At 39.8% G+C, this 22,663-nt stretch overlaps 1 protein-coding gene and 1 pseudogene across 1 annotated transcript in view; both read left to right on the plus strand.

The window, feature by feature from the left end:
- Nucleotides 1-22,663, plus strand: part of PTPRN2 (protein tyrosine phosphatase receptor type N2) — a 1,559,908-nt gene that overhangs the window by 322,742 nt on the left and 1,214,503 nt on the right. The window lies entirely within an intron of this gene.
- Nucleotides 7,324-7,909, plus strand: LOC122727895 (annotated as a pseudogene).

The following is a 22,663-nucleotide window of genomic DNA, read 5'->3' on the forward strand; positions in this document are numbered from 1 at the left end:
CAAGAGTCAAATGGAACATGGCATGAGGAGGAGGAAAGAAGGCTAAATGTGGGAGTAAAACTTGATGTGGAATCCTTCAGTGTCTATAATTTATATGACTTGGGAAAAGTCACTGGACCTTTCTGAATCGCAGATGTGTCATATATAAAATACAGGTCATACGTATACTTCCTCTCTCAGAATGGTTTTGACCGAAAGCACTTTATGTACATTAAATTGTGATGGTGTTATTATTATGTCTCCAAAATTTTAAACATGACAGATTGTGTGTGAATAATCAGAGACATACAAGACCCTATAGTCCAAAATTATAACACAAACCATTCACCATTAATCAGTGTTAAAAATTCTATCACCATTTCCTTGAATGGTATTTTATTCAGACCAACAACAGCAACCAGAAAACTCTCCATTTGGGGGTTAGCTTGTGTTTGGATGATAGATGCCTGGGAATCTTGTCATAACTCACAGTAGTCAATGGGAAGTCCAAAGTGAACCTCCACAAATCTCTAAATTTATTGCCAGAGCCCTTTGAGGTCGTAAAGTTAGAGCTGACTTTGGTATTTAATGTCATCTTGTGCCTCCCCCCACTTTTCCATATTCTCATGTAAAAAAAAAGTCCAATGACAAATTTATGAGGTTACATAAACTGTGTGTGTTCTGTACAGACAGTCCCTTCCTTAAACCCCTGACTTACAAATGACCTACATAGACAAATGTCCTTGGAAGTCCCAGTTCTCTTCCTGTCACTTCTCCCTGTGGGAGTCCTAGCTTCTACTGCTGAGTGAACTTTGGAGAAAACAGAAGGCTAGCACTTTCTGAAAACCTCTTGGTTTAGGCATGTAGAAGGGGAAAAAGCTGTAAAAAGCAGGAATAGCTTAGGGAAGATGGTCCAGGGAGGCAGACTCCCTGACATGGACATCTCCCCCCAAATTTTCCTCTCACACTTACCTTGTGCTGCCTGAAATGCCTTCAATTTAGAGATTCATTGAGTGAATAATCACCTTCATTTTAAAATGCTAATAACTATATTAAGGTTAATTCATTCACCATTCACATGCTAGTATGAATTAATTCCATCAGATTGCTTTCTTCCTATTATCTAGTTGAGGTCAGCAACACTAGAAAATAGGAGATTCAGAAAAGGAGCTGGTAAAATAGGAAAGAAAAACTTTACCTAATTAAAATTTTTTTCCTGAAAGGGACCATGTGCTCAGGAAATGGAGAAGAAATTTTTTCTCTTCCTTCTTCTTGTATTATATAAGCCCAGTCTCCTAGTACTTGGGACTCAGTTAGCAATAAGGTTGTTACATTATAATCATTTCATTACAAACTTCTGTAGGCCAGCCTGGAATCCTACATATTAAAACATGAATTCTAGGAGAAAATACATTCTAAGTTTCAAATGGATTCAGTTTGCAATGAACTTTGTGAATAAAACCTGCTTCTACATCAAGGGATGATTGTATCTGCTATGTGAATAAAACCTGCTTCTAAGTCAAGGGATGATTGTATCTGCTATGTGAATAAAACCTGCTTCTAAATCAAGGGATGATTGTATCTGCTAATCTGTTTCACGATTCACACACCCCCCCTCCATCTAATTAGGAAAATTTCCTGTCCACAGTGGAGTCTTTAATTGGATTCAGAGGACCTAATTTATTCAAATCCCAACTTTTCTACTTCCTTTCTGTGCCACCCTGGGCAAGTCATTCACCCTCTCTGGGTTTCATTTTTCTTGTCTGTAAAATGAGGAAACTGGAGAAGATGATCTCAATTGGTATTTAGTGGCAGAAGTTAACCACTGAAGTCCGAGAGAACAGTAATAATTACAAGACATGTCTGTCTATTAAACACATACTATGCACAAAGCTCTATAGGGAAAGACTGAGAATTATGGACAGATACCACTAATTAAGCTTCTAATCTGTTTGAGAAAATAACACCTAAACATGAGAAATTGGCCAATAATGTAAGATTCAAATAAGAGTTCAAGCTAACAAATGGATAGCCATTCCTTGACTATAGCAGCTGTGGAATCACAGAATTTCAGGGTAAGAACAGGTTTGAGAGGGGTCAGAAACAATCCCAGACCTGAGCAAGAATCCTTTTTTGCAACATATGTGACAAATGGCCATGAAGTTTCTAAGCCAAGACACAGTAATTATGAACCTACACCTTTCTGAGGCAACTCATACTGTTTATTGGTTCACTCTAATTGTCAGGAAGCTTAAATTTTCCTCTTTGCAATTTCCACTCATTGCAGTTAGAGTACATACCCAATTCCTACAGATATTTGCAAACAACCATTATATCTTCTCTTCTCCAGAATAACTATTTTTCCTTACGTTATTAGATTTAAAATTTATGGTCCACTAAGACTCCAGGTCTTTTTTTTTTCAGACAAACTGTTTATGGAGTCATTATGCCTTCCATATTGTACTTATTAATAAAAAATCATTTTAACCTGAGCACAAAACTGAACATTTATCCCTTTCCGATTTCATCTCCTTACATTCAGCCCAAGGTTTTAGCCTATCAAGATGCTGTTTGGATCTGGACTCTGAGCCATTTGGTAGCCATTGCTCACTGCTTTGTATCATCTGCAAAGCTGATGAGCCTCTCTTCTCTAAGTGCCTTTTTCTAAGTCACTGGTAAAAATGTCAACTAGCACAGAGCCAAGAACAGATCCCTATAGGGCTCCACTGGAGATGTCTTGCCAAGTTGACATTGTATTCAAAGACCTTCTGGGTTGTGCTCTAATGGATATCCTCCAACTTGTCAAATGTCCTTCCTAAAATGTGGTACCCAGAACCAGATGCCATACTTCATTCGTAGTATGACCACACCCCAGAGTTGTACATGGTTAATTAATTGGCAAATAAATTATAATAAGTAAAAAAGTGCCACTGAAATTGGGGAAAACGTATTGGGATGGAAATTTAGTCTTTTTTTGTTATTGTTGTTGCCATGCCTGCAGACAAATGAGAAGAGCTTTGGGGCTCTGGCACACAGACAACTCTGGGGTTCATCTATGTTGTCCTTTAGCAGTTTGAGAAAGCAGAAGGTTCAATAGGGTGTATTTCTGCATCTGTCTTGGACGGATCAAAACAACAGTAACAGCTGTATTTGCATATGGTAAACAATGAAAGTTTTATGAGGTACCTGTTCCAGGTACTGGGAAAGGGGGGGAGAATCAAAGATAAAAATGACATATTCCCTAGCCCCAGGCAAGGTAATGTGATACCGAGGAAAGAATGCTGGCTCTCCAGTTAAATGACCTACATTTGAATATTTGAATACTTGCCTCTGATGCTATTGCTTGTGAGACCTGGGCACAGGGCTTTCATGGGTCTTGGTTTACTCATCCATAAAAGAAAAGAGTTAAATGATATGGACTCTGAAGCCCCTTCTAGTTCTAGGTCTGTGATCCTCCATTACAAAATGCACTCTAGCCTCATCCTAAATCTGGGGTCATAATATATGGTTATTTTAGATCATTTTTGTGTTTGGGTTTTTTTGTTTGTTTGTCTGTTTGTTTTTTGGTATGGAGTAGAAAGAAAAAACAAAAAAATCTGAGGCTGGACCTTGAAAGGCATTCATATTTAGGAAGGAGGAGGAAGAGAAATAACCTGCAAAGGAGACTCCAATAGTGCGGACTTTTGTTTGTGGTTAAATGGGGTTTGGGGGGGGGCGGAGCAGAAGGAAATAAGTGTCTACTGAATGCCAGGCCCTGTGCTAAACACTTTACAAATATTACTTTTGATCCTCACAACAGCTCTATGAGGGTAAATGCTATTTTGATTACCCCCATTTTACAATTGAGGAAACTGAGGCAGACACCAATTAGGTGACTCATCCAGGATTACACAGCTAGTGTCTGAGGTTGGATCTGTACTTGGTTTAATGATTCTAGGTGCAACTCTCTGTGCACTCTGGCGTCACCTAGCCGTCACATCCAGCCACTTGGGCTTAGTCCTAAAGCTATGCTTTCAAATGTTGAAGTTTTATTTCCTTAATTTCTTTTTTAAATGTTTATTTTATTCTGAGCTTAAGAAATAAAACAAGAATTTCCACAACAAATTGTGATAGAAAAATGGGTTTGCCCTGAGATTGCAAATCCACTATGTACAACTTGCTATTTCCTTTCAAATATCACACTTTTTTCCCTCTTCCCCTCCCTCACCAGACTTCAAGATGGCTACCATTAGACACAAATCTGTGTGTGTGCGTATGTACACATACACACACACACACACACATACAGAGTGTGTGTGTATATGTGTGTACACACACATGCATGAACAGTGTGTATATGTGCACACATATGTATGTATATATACATACATATGTATGTATATTCCCATTCTTTTTTCTATATCCAAGCAGCTTCTTCCTTCATGGGATCTTTGCAGTAAATTTGGGTATTTGTATTAGAATGATTTGGTTGCTCAAAATTGTTCTTAAACCAATACTGCTGTTACTGTATAAAATGTTCTCTTGGTTCTGCTTATTTCCTCTTCATTATTTTGTGGAGGTCTCTCCAAGTTTTAAGTTTTTAAGCTTTCGAGACATCTTTTTACCTTTGGCATAGATTTACCTGGAAATTGATGCCTCTAGCCTTGGGGCTTTCTCAGTAGAGGATGACAAAGAGACAAATAGCTATGACATGATACAAAGTTGAATATGTTTCATAATAGAGATTCAAACACAGTGGATCTAGGCAAGGGGTGTCATTGACCCATCTGACTTACTTGTGAATGCTAGAAACCCTTAGAATAATATATATTTTGGGGGGGGGCAGGGCAATGAGGGTTAAGTGACTTGCCCAGGGTCACATAGCTAGTAAGCGTCAAGTGTCTGAGGCCACATTTGAACTCAGGTCCTCCTGAATCCAGGGCCACTGCTTTATACACTGCTCCACCTAGCTGCCCTAGAATAATATTTTTAATACATAAAAGAAAATATATAGGATGGTGAAGGAAAACAATTATATTGAAATGGTTATGAAATGCACTGATGAATTCCAAGTTAAGAATTCCTATTTTGATTTTTTTCTCTCTTCTAAACCAATTTTGGTTTAATCTCAATTAAAATTTGATCCAATTTAATTTAATATAAATTAATCTGTCTAACTTTTTTCTGTGTTCTCTACAGTTTATCAAGTTAAATGTAGTCAAATTACCCTTAATTTGAAATTCAGTATTTAGCACAGTGCTTAGTACACAGTATTCATTTAATAAATGTATGTTGACTGATTGACAAAGACTTGCCTTTCAAAATCTCAGCTCTATTACTTATCTGTGTAAAATTGTGTAAACCATCTGAACTTCAGTTTTTTCATCTATAAAATGGGAATAATACTGCCTGCATTATCTACCTCACAGGGATGTTATAAGGAAATCACCCTATAAACCTTAAAGAGCCGCACAAAGAAATTATTTTTATTATTACTTTATGAAAGTGATATCTTGGTGATACTAAGTATGGTAGGGGGTGAGGAGTGCTAAGGCTTGGCCTGTCTTAAGGTCGTCACTAAGGTGAAGAAACTTCTTTACCTCTTGTTGTGTCTGACCATAGATTTTGGCTTAGAAGGGACTTTGAAGGTCATCTAGTCTACTCCTCTCATTTTACTGATGAGAAACTGAGAGAGGCTAAGTGACTTACCCAGGGTCACACAGATTAACAAAGGTAGAAATCCAACCTGGACTCCAAATTTAGGGGTAGTTTTTCCATTGCATTGCAAAGATTTTACAGGCATCTGGAAAGAGATTGTTGTTTCCATTGGTGGGCCTGGGTGGGATGGTATTCGTCTCTGTGGAGCAGCCATGAAGAAAGAAAAGGGAGGCATTTTGAAAAGCCACTCAGAGGAATGGCCTTCAATCATCCCTCAATTTCATCTTAATTGAAACCAGAGACCTAGAGGTTAACATGGCCCCATTTTTTATATCATTATTAGATTTGCATTGATTTGACCTGTGCAACATTGCAAGGTCAAGACTGTTTTGACTCTTGGAGAAATTTACTTTAGTGATTATAAAGTGATTCCCATTGATTTTTATGGTAGTTGCTTTGTGGTCAGCTTACTAGAGAGGGAGATGGCTGATTATCACTCAGCAGGAAAATATGTACATAAATCAGATGCATTAAAAAATCGCCTGGGTGAGATTATTGCTTTGTTTTGAGAAAATAGCATATTTTGTTGCTGGGTGAAGCAGCACATGGCCTCATAGCCCAGTCATAAAGTAAGTGAGACTTAAGGAGAATCAGTTGCCCAGGCCCATATTAAAATTGGGCGAGCTACATCTTTAGCCTCAGTAAAATTCCATGGAAACTTGTAGTGTCTCTGTGAAAATATCTACCTGACCACCAAAAAAAAATATCTACCTGAAGACACAGTTCAGGTGTAGGTTCATAAGAAGGGAAGAAAGGTTAAAAAATTAATGAATCATGTTCCTGCTTTGTCTTCTATTTCTCAGGCTAATGATTTAAGTCAAGGGGTTTGTCTGGATCAGAGCTGTAGGCACCATGAAAGGCTGTGTACTTAGCCTTGCTACCTCGTGTTTAGGATCATTGATACAGAACAGGACGCTTTAGCGCTCGTCTAACCCCTTTTTCTTGCCGTTTAGTCATTTTTCAGTCATGTCCAAGTCTCCATTTTGGGTTTTCTTGGCAGAGATAATGGAGTGGTTTACCATTTCCTTCTCAAGGTAATTTCACAGATGAGGAAACTGAGGCAAACAGGGTGAAGTGACTTGCCCAGGGTCACACAGCTAGCAAGTGTCTGATGCCTGATTTGAACTCAGGAAGATGTTTTTCTGGTTCCAGGCTGAACACTCTATCCACTACACCACCTACTGGCCCTACCCCTTCCTTTTGCAGATGAGGAGAACACCTAGTGAGGTGAAGTGGCTTGCCCTAGGAGACAGAATCAGGATTTGAATTCAATTCCTGTGACTCTTAGGTCAACGTTCTTTCAACTACCATTCAATCCATGAAGTGCCAAACCTTTTTCAATGTAAACACATTTTATTTTCCTGTGGACTACTATCAAAGATGTCTTTATTTCAACAATTAGCCTTGACAGTAAATGACTACATAGAAACACAGAATCTTAATATTCTATTTGTCCATTGTCTCAACTGATGCTTTTGTTGACCTGACTTGAGATAGGAAGAATCATCCATTTGCAAGTGCTATATTATATAAAGATAAAAAGACAAAGCAAATAGCTCCATCCCTCACGGACCTTACATTCCATCAGGATGAAACAGTATGCATGCATATAAGTAGATTGAGCTCTCTTTGCAGCTCCTGCCAACCATGGGAATCTCCTGGGACAACTGGCAAAAGCACCACAAGATGGGGACAAGTGCAAGCCCTACCACTAGAAGCACAAGTATGAGCTGGGCTGCCTGGCCACCAACACCAAGATCAGCCCCTGCCGCATCCACACCGTGCGTCCGAGGAGGCAACAAAAAGTACCAGGCACTGAGGCTCAACGTGGGTGACTTCTCCTGGGACTCCAAGTGCTGCACCCGCAGCAGTGGTCTACAAAGCATCCAACAACGAGCTGGTCCAGACCAAGACACTGGTGAAGAATTGTATCCCATACTGCCAGTGGTATGAGTCCCACTATGCCCTGCCCCTGGGCCAGAAGAAGAGAGCAAAGCTGACTCCTGAGGAGGAAGAAATTTAAAATAAGAAGCAGGCAAAGAAGATCCAGAAGAAATATGAGCAGCAGCAGAAGAATGCCAAGATCAGCTGGCTGCTGGAGGAGTGGTTTCAGCAGGGCAAGATGCTGGCCTATATCATCTGGAGGCCCGGCCAGTGTGGCCCAGCTCAGGTGCCTAAGGGCAAAGAACTGGAGGTCTGCCTGAGAAAGAGCAAGGTCCGAAAGGTCAAATAAACCCTGACCTGGATATAGCCTAAATTGGACACTCAATCATGGAATAAACCCCCAGATTATACACCCTTAAAAAAAAAGTAGATTGAAAATACATACAAGATAAATGGAAAGTAAAAATCGTTGTTGCTGAGCTGCCTACAGTGGACCCAAGTATATGCTGATGAGTGCTCTAATGAGTGGTCGAGCTCTACAGAGAATATACTGGAAAGGTATTGGACTAGCAGGGCTTAGGTGTTGTCATCAAACTTCTCACTTAATACTACAATGTAGGATAGGGTACTTTAACCAGTTATGCTGGCCCTGTAAGAAAGCCTTTGCTATTTAATGATGGCAATGAACTTTCTGTCCTTCCTCATTCTGCTTAGTATTTAGGCAATTCACGTTATCAATTTATTACATCCATGTTATTCCATGCCATACCTCCCATCCCATTCAGCCATCCACAAATGCATCACATTCTGTCTTAGCCTGGGCATCTTGCCACTTGCCTGGACTCTTCAGTACTTTGGTAGAGATGCATTTAAGCTCATCGTTGTGAGTATTGCCTGCATTGGCACTAATAACAACACCTTATCCATTGAGGTCCTTGTCCATATTCTTTCATGGGTTCTCCACAGAGGATCCACTCAAAACACTAGGGGGCTTCTAGGTGGTTGTTGTCACAGTTTGTGAGTACCAGTGAAACACTTAGGCTGTCCCTCTCTGTTTACCTTGTTCTAATAACATGAGTGATCCATTCCCACCCCTTATGCCACAATTTGTGACTATGTCATCAATATCCAGTATGCCTCTCTCTATTGAACTATGGGTCACAAGCAACTATGATTCTAAGGAAAGTTATGCTGTTTCAAGATTTATAATCGCTAACCCAAACCAAAGAAATAAATCTCCCTGCCTTTTCCAAAGCCCATCAGGTATCTATTAGCAGATGTCTCCATTATAATGATACTCTTAAGAAGGCCCTAATTTCTTCTTCTAGCACTCTCCTCTTAGCCTTCCTTCCCTGATCCTCCTGATATCAACTTCTTCATCTGTAAAGTGGGGAAGACAATAATATTATCTAATTTGTAGGGTTTGTATGAGAAAAGAACATTATACTATAGCACTGTGAATTTTTGAAATGCTCCTCACAGGAATCCTGTGAGTTAGGTACTATTATCACCCCCATTTTACAAGTAAGGACACAGTCAGTAAGTGTCTGAGGCAGGATTCAGTATGATGAGCTCATTTCTTCTCCTACTCATACATATTGTTAGTAAGCATCAGATGTGAGATTCGAATCCAGCTTTCTTCTGGCTCTAGTTTGAGGGTTTATTTCACTACAATATTATGCACTGCTTCCTCTAACATGTAAACACAACCATTTTTATTCAACTAGACTATGTTCTATATATGTGTATCTGTTTAAATGGAGTATATATTCAAGAGATGCTCTTAGCATGAGAATATCTATCCTAGATCACAAGGGAACTAGGTCTGGGTAATTTGTCTTTGTATCACACCAGGTGCAATTAGGTCCTTAATAAAGGCTTTTTAATGAGGCTGAGAATGACTGACTTACTCAGTAACCTTATGATATCCATTTGTTGCCAAGGAAGTTACTGGAAAAACCCCAGCCCTATTTATAAAAACAACTGTTCAGCCAATTAACTCTTGAATGAATGGTTGCACACGAGGGCCATGTGCTCTGAGAGGAACTGAAATGAAAATGTCTGTTAGAGTTTGGGGAGAAGTAGATTGCACAGTGGCAAGTGACAGCCGAATACATTAGACCTGCTTTAGCTAGAGCCTCCCACGGGCCAAGATGGAGGGAAGATTTTGCATCTTAAGAAGCTCCCCTTTTATGAATGTTTTTTAAATGCAAGAGAGATTTCCTTTCCTGCAGTCAGATGCCTGGGGAAGGTAATTAGTTTTTAGGTGAAGAAAGATACACATTTACAGTTTAAGGTTCCACTCCCCACCATGTTAAGAAAGCCCATCCTCTCTGCTATAGACATGTCAAATGATGCTACTGCTGCTGATTAACTAAACAGTCTGGCCAAACCCTCACTGGTGGGTTTTCACAAACCTCAGAATCTGTCTTGATGGTTATGGACACCTCTCATTTTTGTGACTCAAGGTCTCTGACATTTGATACTTCCCATAGGACTTTGATGGATTTCTCATTAGTGTCTCCAACTGAGAGTTGGCCCATTCTTGCTTCCTCTAATTTTAACCTCTCCTATCCCTCTTTGCTTTTCTTCACATACAACTTTATTTTTTCTAAAATGCAGCAGTGGAAAACATAGCTTGTGTTTACCTCATTCCTAGTTCTGATACATTTGAACATAGCAATAGAATACCTATCTTTACTACTTCAATGCATTCAGTGAAAAAGAGGACTTTCAGGTATTTGTGATGAAAAGACTTGAACTGAATGGCAAATTTGACTTTTAAATATGAGACCCTAGAGAACCATAAAAAATCGGAGTTGGGGGACATACTTGGGGTCGTGCAGTGGGTGACTGTCTTGTCTCTGAACCTGGGTTTTGGCTGGGATCCCCCTGGGTCTGGGGTGGATATTTTGTCCACTGTGCCACCTAGCTGGCCCATGATGACATCCTTAGGGTAAAATTGAGGGGTGAGAGGAATGTACTAGGGGAGGGGGAAGGGCAGAGGTAGCATAGGATGAAATCCCACATGAAAGAAACAGGAAAGGGTTTATGGAGTGGGGGAAGAGATGGGGAAGGAGCAGGGCAGTAAATGAACTTTACACTCATCAGAATAGGCTCAAAGACCTTAATATCATCAGAGGTGGCTCAAGGAGGGATTAACACACACACACACACACACACACACACACACACACACACACACACACACACCCACTTGGGTGGAGTAATCTATTTAATCTGGGCAGTAAATGAGCCTAACACTCATCAGAATTGGCTCACAGACCTGACTCTCATCAGAATTGGCTCAAGGAGGGAATAACATATACACTCAATTGGGTGGAGTAATTTCTCTAAGACTGCAGGAAAATAGTAGGAGAAGGGGATAGAGAGGGTCAAAAGAAGGGAAGGCAGATTGGGGGAGGGGACAGACAGAAGCACATCCCTTTTGAAGAGGGATAGGGCAAAAGAAGATAGATAATGGAGTAAATATCATGGGGAAGGGAATAGGATGGAGGGAAATAGTTAACAATAGTAACTGTGAAAAAGAGAAAAGGGGGAAAATTTGTACAAAAAATATTTATAGCCACTCTTTGTGGTGGCTAAGAATTGGGAATCAAGGGAATGCCCATCAATTGAAGAATGACTGAAGAAGCTGTGGTATATGATTATAGTGGAATGGTATTCTGCTATTGGAAATGACAAACAGGATGATCCCAGAAAAAACTGGAAAGACTCATATGAACTGATGTATAGTGAAGCAGAACTGGGAGGACATTGTGCTGACAGCAGTATTGTTCAATGAGTAATTGTGAATGACTTGACTACTGTCAGCAATACAATGATCCAAGACAATCCCAAGGGACTAATGATGAAGCATACTATCCACTCCCATAGAAAGAACTGATAAAAAGAGCGCTTGTGGATTGTACATATATAACCTATATCAGATTGGTTGCTGTCTTGTGGAGGAGGGAGAAAAGGGAGAGAGGGAGAAAAATTTGGAACTCTAAATCTTATGAAAATGAATGTTGAAAACTACCCTTACGTGTAACTGGAAAAAATAAAATAAATGTTTGTTTCATAAAAAAAATACTTCAGTGCGTCTGGGATTTCATCCATGAAGATCACAAACCATCCATGCTTTCCCTCTCTGGTGACTCTGAAGTGTGATCTCTAATAAGACAATGGTTGAGCATCATGCAATGTGCTGGAGGCCTCCTCCTGGTCCTCTTGATAGAGCATGGCTATACAATGGATTATGCAGGATATCCATTGATCTATTCATGAGTTTTATCATATGACTTACCTGTCTTCTTTTCTGGCCAAATATCTCTGTTGCTCTTGAGAATTTCTTTGGCACAATTTTTGATGAGTAATATGTTGCAGCCTACCCATTCCCATCATGTGCCTTTCCATTGCCCTTTTGGTGATCCTCACCCTTAATGTAGCTCCTCTTTTGCTATTCAGGTTCACAGCTTCTGTATGGAGTGACCAACTTTTGGTTTTCCCAGCAGACAGAAAAGAATGTGTACAAGAAAGTAATGAGATGGGGAAGCAAAGAAGGGAGGCGCAGTAAGGAACTCTAGGTTGTAGATGCCAGAGTTGAATGAGGCAGCAGACATTTCCTTGTTGGAACTAGCCCACCTGATTGAATAAATCCTCCTTGCACTATGAGTAATGAGCTGATCATAGAGAGATGCAGCATTTGAAGAAGCCTTAATCTGTACTGGATCCTGAGTCCTCAGTCCATGTCCGATGATTCAAGAAAGAGAACTGGGCCCCAAATCCCTGAGGCTTCATTTAAAAATATCATTTGGTGTCAACATTCCTTTGTGTTATGTTTTCCAGACACCTTTGTGTCTATGTACTTTCTGGAGGCTTCTTGGGTGTAGAAAATGTTGCAGAAGTGCATGCATGTGGTTGGTGTTTTATAGACAGTTTTAAAAAAATTATTTTTTATTAATGAATTTGATGCATAGAGGGAAACACCTCATATAATTAAGCAGATTCTGTCTGCTCCTGTGGGGAGGTGACTCGAGTATGCCAAGGTAATATGACTAGGGCTCTAAAATAAATTTAAGAAAGGTGTTTTTATCAGAAGGTGGTAGTTTCCATATTATTTTTAATTGGGTAGTTATATACTAATAATATCCCCTCTACATACAGGATATCCTGGCCACCCAGAGAGATAAAGAGGTGGAGGATAGAAGATTATCCATTTTCTGAGGATAATAGTGAATCCAGTATTTCCCCAAGGACTTCTCCTCTGTGTTCTAGAGCATATAATATCCAGATTAAGTGTGGAACTTTGCAGCTTGCAAACCTTTCAGTATCTAAAATCACCTTAGAGGTTGGCAACATCACCTGATGGTTAAAACAGCAATGATACCTTAAGTTGATGTAGTGCTTTACATTTCCAAAGCACACTCTCATACTTTTTCTTGTATGAGCTTCACAATAGTGCTACATTGGTAGGACAAATATCATTATTTCCATATTACAGTGAGGAAACTGAGGCCTGGGGACTTAAGTTTACACATGGCTACATGCAAGACAAGTGAGGAGAAGGAAGTGCCATGCTAAAGGACTATAGATGTATCATGGAATGATAAAGACATCAGGAGTTATAATTTCATTATTTCTTCTATTTAACCTCTGGACCCTGTAAATTTTCTGTTGCAGCCCAGGGGAAAAAAAAAGAGATAAGAGCTAGGGTAGTAGGGATAAGGTGATAGTATTTTTGCTATAGCTCCTTTTGATCTATTCCACTCATTTCATGGTGTGCTTGTGGCTATTTGAGAGTCAATAGAACCCAGGTGGAGAGAACAATGCCCTTGAACCTGAGACCTAGCTTCTAGCCACTAGTCTACCACTGACTAGTTAGGTAATCATGGCCAAGTCACCCAACAGCACAGTTCCACTTTTCCAGGGATAACAGTATTTATACAAATCCTTTAGGAGGGGATTTTGAAGAAAGTTTTTTGACATTACTAAAGTGCAATATAAATGTAAGCTAGTGGTATTTAGTTACTATGACTACTACTAACAACACAATCTAACATCGTTGTATTACTCAGTAAAACTTGCTACTTTACTCCTGCCCCAAACTCAAACATAACTCATTGGTTGTAGAGTCGGTGCCCCAGCTACAGGTACTCTTTGGGTCTACAGTCATAAAGCAGTACATCACAAGACCCCAATATTGAGTTTATGTTTAAAGTCAGGCAGTGTACACACTTTGAAGCAATGTATTAAGATGAAATAGCAGAAAGAGCCCCCTAGGAGTAAGGCACATACGTAGGACACACATTTTGCCAAGGCAACTCATGCCTTGGGTTCTGTAGCACCCTAATGTCCTTTCTCTTTTTTCATGGTACATTCCTGCTGCTCCTGCCTGGGCACACCATCTCTCTTGGGTGGGTCATTTAACTCAAAAGATCTTCTCCTCTCCATGTCTCTACTTCTGATTGCCAGGGCTAGTTCTCTTTTGAATTCATAGTTGGCTTTCTTCCATGCCACCAGATGTCACACTCATGGAAGCTGCTTCTCACTGGGTAAGTAGTTATTCTGTGAGATACCATGGTAAGTAGAGGAGGGAGAGGGAGAGAGAAGCACCCTGTTCCCTGCTGCCTTCTCATACTGGAATGGGAGTTGCTTTCCACAAAGCTGTTTCTGGACTTGACTGCCTTTATAACCTGTAAACTTAGCATTTTAAAGGCCCCAAAGACCTATGGTGCTCTACCCTTCCCATTTCATTGAGGACACTTCATACTTCTTTTAACAAATTACTACCTTGTTACTTGGGGCAGCTAGGTGGGGCAGTGGATAGAGCACCGACCATGGATTCAGGAGGACCTGAGTTCAAATCCGGCCTCAGATACTTAACACTTACTAGCTGTGTGACCCTGGGAAAGTCACTTGACCCCAATTGCCTCACCAAAAAAACCCAAAACAAAACAAAACCAAAACAAACCAAACAAAAAAAAAAAAACAACATCTTGGGCCAACTCTAGTAATCCTGATGTATATTTTGTGACTGGACACAGACGGCTCTGTAGGAGAGAGTGAGACTGATGATTTTGCACAGCCCTCCCTCAAATCCAACTCACTGCAAGCCATGACATCACCTTGATGTCATGGTCCTCTGTGAGAATGAAGGACAAACAACAACCACCTTGTTACCTGATATCTGCCTATTGTTTTCTGTGATTATATGACAGATAATGACTTACATCAAAACTTTCTATCTGAACTCTAGTGAATATAAGATTAGAACAATGATTTCCTGCCTGAAGTCTTACTGTTGACTCTCTTCACTGGACTTTCTCTACCTTACAGGGTAGCTTTCTCTGTTCTTTTCCATCCTCCCATCCTTTCTTCTCCCTTTTTGTATATTGGCTTCTCTCATTCTATTTTAAGTTCCTTATAGTCAGGGACTATCTTTCTCTTTGCTTATAGTTGCATCCCAGTGTTTAGCACAGTGCATGGCACATAGTAATCACTTAATAAATGCTTGTTAACTTGATATAGTGATGGTGATAATTTCCCCAAGGGGCAGCTAGGTGGCACAGTGGATAAAGCACCAGCCCTGGATTCCGGAGGACCTGAGTTCAAATGTGGCCTCAGACACTTGACAATTACTAGCTGTGTGACCCTGGGCAAGTCACTTAACCCCCATTGCCCCACCAAAAAAATTTCCCCAAACAATATCTTTGTCATTTTCCACTAATTATTACCCCAGTTCATTCTAACTCTCTGGACTGAAGAGAGAGATGAAAGCATGAGTTTGATACTAAATATGCTCTCACCCCTATAAATAAGTCAAGAATATAGCCCATCTCACTCCATATCCAGGATCTATAGCTAGTTCATATATATAAGTATATATGTGTATATGTATATACACACACATGTATGTACATATATGTGTGTCTGTGTGAGTATGTATATATATGTATGTGTATAAGTATATATGTCTATGTGTCTATATGTGTATGTATATACATATGTGTATATATACAGTAATATGTGTATGTATAAGTACTTGATATATGTATGTATATTTATATATACATAAATATATGTATTTATGTGTATACATACACACTGATGTTAGAAAAGATATTTCTAGTTCATGATTCAGAAAGGGAGCCACTTTAAAACTCATTCTGTTTAGGGATTATGAAGGGTAGTAAAAAAAAAAAGTTAGGATTCTATTTTCTGAGTGTGCCAGAGCCCAGCTCCAATCAGACAGAAGATCTTACAGCAAGGAGTCTTTCAGGACAGATAAAAAAGCTCATTGAAAGACATAGATCTTAGAGGAAATAAACCATATGGCAACACTGAGTTTTGGTTTCAAGAGCCTGAAAAAAAAAAAAGACATTTCTTTCCCAAGTTTTTTCCTCTTTGAAAATATTCCATGTCTTTGAATCTGTGTTGAACTTCTCTTTCTGTTCATGGGTTTATTTCTTTGGGGTCCATTTGCAGGCATTCATTGGGGGAGCTGCTGGGCTATTTGGCATTCATTTACAATCACCTTGGGCTAGAGGAATAAAACAGGAAGGATGCTGTTTCAGTTCAGGTATTAGAAGTAGTAGATGACAAAGTCTTAACTTGCTCACACACCTGCATAAAGCAGGAGTTCCTTTCATAAGACCTTCCCCATTAATCTTCAGCACTTTAAAGGGCCACTCCATTTGAGTCTGTAAGTTAAGGTTTTTTTTTTGACCCTGATATTAACATGTCTTTTTTTGTGTGTCCCAAAGATTCTCACAGTTTGATTAAGATGACAGAGTCAGCACTGCCTGTTACTAGACTGGGAAAGGAACCCAGACCTGAGAAAACTGTCTTTTTAAATCAAGTCCCTCAGCCAAAAATCTGGAAATGGTGCCATGGTTTCTCTGACATGAACAGATGGATGCTTCACACTGCTTCCTCCTGAGTTGTTCTTGGTACAGACATTAAGTTCCATTTCCTGATTAGGAAAGCTTGGGCTGCCCAGGTTGTCAGGCAAATGGAAACCAAGAGGCACTTGATGGCAGAAAGAACAGTTGACTTGAAGCCTCTTACCTCTTCTGGGAAGAAATAAAATTAGTGATAAAGGGAGAAAATAGAAACCCTCCATGCCTGACCTCACCTGCCCACTGTGTTCTATTGGTAATGCTGTCTCTTTGGGAGAGAATTCACAACCACTGAGCTGGTCAAGCCATAGTTCTCAAGATGGGATTCTCTCACAGTCTTTGCAGAATACAAGATTCTATACTTATAGCTGGGAGGGATCTTAGAGGTCTTTGAATCTTCCTATCATTTCAAAGGTGAGGGAATACTGAGGTTAAGTGACTTGCCTGAGTTCCTCCTGTCTGTAAGTGGCAGAGCTTAGATGTGAACCTTACTCCTATGACTCCAAATATAGTGATTCTTCCTTTTCACCAAGATATAGGAAGGAGTGTGATAGAATGGAAAGAGCATTTAACTTGGAACTCAGACTGAGAGACTTTGGTTCAAATTCTGGCTGTGTCAATTATGAAATATATGGTCTAGGGCACATCACTCGAATTTAATTATACAACTTTTAAAGACTTACTATGTGTAAGTCATCTGGCTTTGTGCTGGTGAAACAAAGACAGAGATAACATACAGGTCTTGTCCTCAAGGAGTTTACATCCTATTAGACATATAAACAAGTATGTATGACACAATGTGATAAATACAAAGAACAGGTCTGGGACTAGTGCTAGGAGAAATATGAGGAGAAAAAGATCAGTTTCACCTGGGAAGGGGGGAAATTCTGTGGGTCTGCTTATTCATCTGTAAAATGAAGTTTAAAAAGTGAATTATATATGTTTACTCATTTTATACATACACACACACACAGAGGTAGTCTGGGCATGTACCAGACCCTGTTACACATATGTATATACCTTTATATGTGCATGTTTGATATATACATACATATTTATCAATATCTGTCTATATGATTATGCCTCTGTGACAGACTTGTTGTTTGTTTCTAACACTTTCTAACACTCCCCAATTATTTCTGCTTTCTGTTCAAGTCGTTTGTAGTATACATAAATGACAATATCATTTCCATTTTTGCCTTTATGGATCTTCACTGTAATGCTCTCTACCATGCTGAATTTCCTTATGTGAGCTATATGAGTATGTCTTCATAATAAAAAATTATATCCTTTCTTTTCTTTCTCTTTCTTTCTCTCCTTTCTTTTTTCTCTTTCCTTCCTTCCCTCCTTCCTTCCTTCCTTCCTTCCTTCCTTCCTTCCTTCCTTCCTTCCTTCCTCCCTCCCTCCCTCCCTCCCTCCCTTCCTCCCTCCCTCCCTCCCTCCCTTCCTTCCTCCCTCCCTCCCTCCTTTCCTTCCTTCCATCCATCCTTCCATCCATCCTTCCTTCCTTCCTTCCTTCCTTCCTTCCTTCCTTCCTTCCTTCCTTCCTTCCTTCCTTCCTTCCTTCCTTCCTTCCTTCCTTCCTTCCTTCCTTCCTTCCTTCCTTCCTTCCTTCCTTCCTTCCTTCCTTCCTTCCTTCCTTCCTTTCAGAATACTTCCTTTCATAGTTATATTCCAGTCAAGGATCTTATCGTACTAAGCCTCAATGGTATCTAAACAGCCAAATTTGTTTTTCTGTGATAGGATCTTTATTTCATCTTGCTTGTTAGCTGTATATGCTTTGTTATTTTGTGTGTAGTCATCTGAGACCATGTTTATTTGTTTTTCACAATGGCTTTTTTTGTATTTTTTTTCTTCTGTGAACTTTTAGATATCTCAACTATTATTCTTGTACTATAGCTGCTCTTTTTGTCATCTTGGTGCATATAAATAGGAAGTTTTCTTCCTTCTACTTCCTTTTCACAGTAAAGCCCCCCCCCTTTAATTAGATTTGCAAGTCAGCAGGAAATTTAATCCTTTCAGCCCTCACCAGAGGTGGTCCACTCTTGACCAAAATCATGCTATTCCCATATTTTGGGTCTTGGTATAGGATTCTTTGTCTACTGAATAGGGTTGCTGTGAAGATCAAATATACAAATATATTTTGTAACTATAAACTATACTTATATGGTAGTAGTTATTGTTGTTATTATTATTATTGTCTACAAAGTTTTGGGGTTATCCTTTCCAGGAGCCAGAACTTCCATAATTCCCAAATTGCTGACGTCTCAGCCTGGTGCTTTACAAACTTGACTTCCTTATACAGAGGGATGGACACTCCATTATACTAGCAACTAAGAGAGACTGATATTGGAATGTGAGGGATGGTGAGGTTTAGAGTAAGAGAAGATAAGGGGCACATAGACTAGGCAAGTAAAAAATAGTCATCAACCCAATCTGTTACAAAATCTTGTAGTTTTTCTTTTTACTTGTATCTCTTTCTTTTCATTGACACAACCATAATCCAAATTCAGCATTTCATCACCTTTTGCCCACTCTTTCTTCTAACTGTCCTTGATTCAGGTCTCTCCGTATTTTATTTCACTCTTTAGTCAGTTGCTAAAGTGATTGTTCTAAAGTGTAGGTATGATCATGTCATCAATTCACTCCTAACCTCCCACCCTCAGTGACCATGAGGATCAAACAGAAATGCCTCTTGTATTTAAAGCTCTTTATAACCAGGCCTCTTCCTAACCCTCCAGTCTTCTTATACTTTCCTGACATCCTTGCACTCTACAATCCAGATATACTAGCCTGCTTTCAGTTCCTGGTCCAAGCTATTCCATCTCCCATCTCTCTCTACCTTTGTTCTGGCTCTTCCCCCTACCTTGAATACTCAGCCTCTTCACCTTCACCTCTAGATTCCCTGGTTTCCTTTAAGACTTAGTTGAAATATTGTCTTCTGCCAGAAGTTTTTTACCTCATCTCTCTGGCCAGTAGAAATTTCCCCTCCCATTTTACTTTCCATTTATTCTGCATGGAGCTTGTATTTACCTGGTCAATTAGATGTCTTCCTTATTTGCATTCTAGTTCCTTGAGATCAGGAATTATCTTTGCCTTTCTTTGTAAACCCAGCATTCAACAGTGCCTGGCACACAAGTGCTTATTGAATGACAGACCAACCTATGATTATTGCGTCTTGGCTTTGGATAATTCCCATTTGGAGGAAATAAAACATTGGAGTCAGTACATCCATTTTCTTCATGCATGGAGCTTGACAAAATTTTAACGAGGTAAGATTTGTCCTAGGTGGTGGCCCTCTCCCAGTTTAGGTATCCAGTGCTCTTTTGTTGTTTTACCATTTCCTCAATCAAGATCTGTTCTTGGCAAAGATTGTCATTTTTCTTCTCCTCCTTCCTAGCTCCCGCCTGCCTCCTTTTCCTTCTCTTCTTCATCCTTTCTTCTTTTTCTCCCCCGTTCTCCTTAAGTTCCTCTTCCCTTTCTTCCTCTTCCTCCATTTCCTCTCTTCCTCTTCCTTCTCCTCCTTTTCTTTTTCCTCTTAATACTAATAAAGCACTTGACATAATGACTATAGCACTCAGCCTAGAATCAGGAAAATCTGAGTTCAAATTTGGCCATGTATTTACTAACAGTGTGACCCTGAGCAAGTCACTTAACTTCTGTCCACCTCAATTTTCTTAGCTGAAAAATGAGGATAATTACACCTATCTTATAGGGGGCAATCAAATGAGATAATATTTGTAAACCACCTAGCACAATGCCTGACACATACTATGTATTTAAATAATACTTATATAATTATTATTAACAATAATACCTTAGTGACAATTCAAGTGCCTCTTCTATTTGTTCTAGGGGTAGTTACATTTTAAATCATATATGCATATTGTTCAGTGTTAATAGAATTTTAGGCAACAGCTATCAAGAAGGGAAATGTTTAGGATGGCTGGGTCCCTTTTTCTGAACTTAGTTTACTCGGGAAATAGCCCGCAAACCTTGGACCAGCCTATTTCCTTGGACTCACTCATTTAGGGAAGTCTCCTCTTCTGCTTTCAGTGTTAATTTTTTATGGGCCTAGTAAGTTCTCTAAGAAGCTCTTTAATGCTTCTGACATACTGCTTGGTCCTGAGATGGCCCTCATCTTTTTTTGGGTGGGGGGGCAGGGCAATGAGGATTAAGTGACTTGCCCAGGGTCACATAGCTAGTAAGTGTCAAGTGTTGGAGGCTGGATTTGAACTCAGGTCCTCCTGAATTCAGGGCCAGTGCTTTATCCACTGCACCACCTACCTGCCCCCATGACCCTCATTTTTATTGCCTCTTTGTCCTTGGGCAATTTACTTACTGTAGGACCCTATTTCCTCATCTATAAAATGGGGACATTATGCTAAATTCCTGGAAGCCTAGCATGAGTTTTGAATGTGATGGAAATTGTACTCAGATGTTTAAATATTTGGAAGCCAAAGATATTTTTCTAAAACCCCATTTATGATAATATGTTTTTTTCTCTGTTCCTACCATGGAAGAGGAAACAAAATTTGAAAATAAAAATTGAGCTCATCCATAACAGTTTGCTCAGTATCCAAGTAAGGGTTAAGGTAGCTCAGAGTCAGGGGATATTTCTATCATCTTACCCTCCCTCCAGCCCCCACAGCACTAAAATATTCTCTTAGGATCTTAATCAATAAACCAGTGCTGTGATTGGCTGCTCTTTGCGCCACCATGTGGTTATGTCTTGGCACTACACACCCAGTTGACCAAGGAACCTCTTTTCCACTTTGGAAACAAGTGCCCCCCCCCTTCATTGTTCCAGTCTCAGAGTAAGATTTGGGATTTAGAAAATTTCCAGGCTTTGAGAAGACACTTGTCATAATGCTCCCAGGTAAATTTCCTGAATATAGTCAGAGAAGCATTGACATAGTAGAAAGAACATTGTTGTGTTACTCATTTTGTGACATCGAACAAGCCATTTAACCACATTTCTTGTCTATATCCTGATGGGATTTGGAGTACTGGAAGGTCTCTAGGGTGCCTCCTACTTCTGAAGACGCTATGATGTTCTGATACTATTTCTAGGATCTAAATATGTTTGTGTTAGGGGGACCTATATGTTAAAACATGCAAATGTTTAGAATTTGGGGAATGCATTGGGAAGTATAATCTTAGAACTTTGAAGGGGACTTCCTAGGTCAGCCCAGGCCCAGAGGGTTTGGAACTTGCTCACATCACATGGTTTTTATGATGGTGGAACCAGGTCTAGGACTCCATTCTTTTTGACTCTCAGTCTAATGACATTCCTATTTCCTATTTGCCATGTGATAAGGCACCATAATGCTAAGTGGGGAAGGATGCTGGACTTGAAAACAAAAGATATTAATTCTAGTCCTAGCACTGTCAATTATTAGCTTTGTTACCTTAGAACAACTAGGCAGTGCAGTGGATAGAACACTGGCCTTGAAGTTGGGAGGACCTGAGTTAAAAATCTCACCTCAGATACTTACTAGCTGTGTGACCCCAGGCACATCACTTAGGATGACTTAAAAATATATTTTTTAAAATTATATTTAAAATTTTTTTAACCCCAATTGCCTTAAACATCCGGGGCATCTCCAGTCATCTTAGCACTGGACCCAGATGCCTGTAGAGGAGAGTGTGAGGCTGGTGACCTTGCACAGCCCTCCCTCACTTAAATCCAATTCACTGCAAGTCATGACATCACCTTGATGTCATGGTCCTCTTTGAGAATGAAGAACAAACAACAACAACCCTTAGTCAAATTACTTAACCTCTCTGGGTCTTGGTTTCCATATCTGTACAAAATATTTACTTGGTTGTTCAGTCATTTTTTCTAAGTTATGTCTGACTCTTGGTGACCCCATTTAAAGTTTTCTTGGCAATGATACTGGAGTGGTTTTCCATTTCCTTCTCCAGCTCATTTTACAGATGAAGAAACTGAGGCAAACAGAGTGAAGTGACTTGCCCAAGTTCACATGGTCTCTGAGGCCAGATTTGAACACAGGAAGAGGTGTCTTTCTGACTCCAGGCCCAACACTCTATGCATTATGGTGCCACCTAGATGCCCATTACTTTTTCTACCTTCCAGCATTGGTGGTAGGATGAAATAAGATAACATTATGTAATCCTTCCAGAGCTGCAGCTGACAACTTTGGTACTTGGAACAGCAATCATGAAATGTGCTCTCA

This window comes from Dromiciops gliroides, chromosome 5 (genome assembly GCF_019393635.1).
Source record: "Dromiciops gliroides isolate mDroGli1 chromosome 5, mDroGli1.pri, whole genome shotgun sequence".
Classification (NCBI taxonomy): domain Eukaryota; kingdom Metazoa; phylum Chordata; class Mammalia; order Microbiotheria; family Microbiotheriidae; genus Dromiciops; species Dromiciops gliroides.